Consider the following 2516-nt stretch of genomic DNA (forward strand, 5'->3'; position numbering starts at 1 on the left):
GGGGTTTGTGACACACATGCTGTCCAATGGGGTTTGTGACACACACACTTTCTTATGGGGTTTCTGACACACACACAGTCCAATGGGGATTGTGACACACATACGATGTCCAGTAGTGTTTGTGATACCCACGCTGTCCAATGGGGATTGTGACAAACACGCTGTCCAATGGTGTGTGTGACACACACACTCTGTCCAATGGGGTTTGTGACACACACGCTGTCCAATGGGGTTTGTGACACACACGCTGTCCAATAGTGTTTGTGTCACACACTCTGCCCCATTGGCTTTGTGACACACATACTGTCCAATGGGGATTGTGACATACACACTGTCCAATAGGATTTCTGACACACACACGCTATACAATGGGGTTTGTGAAACACAGACTTTCTAATGGGGTTTGTGAAACACACACGCAGTCCCATGGATTTGTGACACACACGTTGAACAACTGGGTTTGTTACACACACACTGTCCAATAGAGTTTGTGACACACACACGCTATCCAGTGGGGTTTGGAACACATAGACGGTCCAGCGGGCCTTGTGACACACACACTCTGTCCAATGGGCTTGTGACACACACGCTGTCCAATAGTGTTTGTGACACACACACTGCCCCATGGGGTTTGTGATACACACGCTGTCCAATGGGGTTTGTGACACACACACTGTCCAATGGGTTTTGTGACACACACGCTGTCCAATGGGGATTGTGACACACGCTCAACAATGGGGATTGTGACACACACAATGTCCATGCCGGTTTGTGACACACACACTGTCCAATGGGGATTGTGAGGCATACACTGTCCAATGGGGTTTCTCACAAACACTCTGACCAATGGGGTTTGTGAAAACACTCTATCCAATGGGTTTGTCACGCACACTCTGTCCAAAGGGTTTGTCCAATGGGGATTGTGACAAACACGCTGTAGAATGGGGTTTGTGACACACACACTCTGTCCAATGGGCTTGTGACACACACGATGTCCAATGGGGTTCGTGACAAACACTCTCTTCAATGGGGTTTGTGACACACACTCTGTCCAATGGGGATTGTGACAAACACTCTGTCCAATGGTGTGTGTGACACACACACTCTGTCCAATGGGGCTTGTGACACACACGCTGTCCAAAGGGGTTTGTGACACACGTGCTGTCCAATGGGGTTTGTGACACACACACTTTCTTATGGTGTTTGTGACACACACGCTATCCAGTGGGGATTGTGACACACATACGATGTCCAGTAGTGTTTCTGACACCCACGCTGTCCAATGGGGATTGTGACAAACACGCTGTCCAATGGTGTGTGTGACACACACACTCTGTCCAATGGGGTTTGTGACACACACGCTGTCCAAAGGCGTTTGTGACACACATGCTGTCCAATGGGGTTTGTGACACACACACTTTCTTATGGTGTTTGTGACACACACGCTATCCAGTGGGGATTGTGACACACATACGATGTCCAGTAGTGTTTGTGACACCCACGCTGTCCAATTGGGATTGTGACAAACACGCTGTCCAATGGTGTGAGTGACACACACACTCTGTCCAATGGGGTTTGTGACACACACGCTGTCCAATGGGGTTTGTGACACACACGCTGTCCAATAGTGTTTGTGACACACACTCTGCCCCATTGGCTTTGTGACACACATACTGTCCAATGGGGATTGTGACATACAAACTGTACAATAGTATTTGTGAAACAGGCACGCTATACAATGGGGTTTGTGAAACGCACACTTTCTCATGGGGTTTGTGAAACACACACGCAGTCCCACGGGATTTGTGACACACACGCTGAACAACTGGGTTTGTTACACACACACTGTCCAATAGTGTTTGTGACATACATGCTGTCCAGGGGGTTTTGTGAAACACACACTGTCCAATAGAGTTTGTGACACACACACGTATCCAGTGGGGTTTGGAACACATAGACTGTCCAGCGGGCCTTGTGACACACACACTCTGTCCAATGGGCTTGTGACACACACGCTGTCCAAAGGGGTTTGTGACACATACACTGTGCAATGGGGTTTCTCCAAAACACTCTGTCCAATTGGGTCTGTGAAAACACACTATCCAATGGGGTTTGTCACACACACTCTGTCCAATGGGGTTTGTGACACACACGTTGTCCAATGGGGATTGTGACAAACACGCTGTAGAATGGGGTTTGTGACACACACACTCTGTCCAATAGGCATGTGACACACATGCTGTCCAACGGAGTTCGTGACACACACTCTGTCCAGTGGGCTTTGTGAAACACACACTGTCCAAAGGTGTTTGTGACACACATGCTGTCCAATGGGTTTGTGACACACACACGCTGTGCAATGGTGTTTGTAGACAAACACACAGTCCAGGAGTGTTTGTGACGCACACGCTGTCCCATGGGGTTTGTGACACACACACTGTGCAATGAGGATTGTGACACACACATGCTGTCCAAAGGTGTTTGTTACATGCATGCTGTCCAATGGGTTTTGTGAC

The sequence above is a fragment of the Columba livia genome, unplaced genomic scaffold (assembly GCF_036013475.1).
Source record: "Columba livia isolate bColLiv1 breed racing homer unplaced genomic scaffold, bColLiv1.pat.W.v2 Scaffold_122, whole genome shotgun sequence".
In the NCBI taxonomy this organism is placed as follows: Eukaryota; Metazoa; Chordata; class Aves; order Columbiformes; family Columbidae; genus Columba; species Columba livia.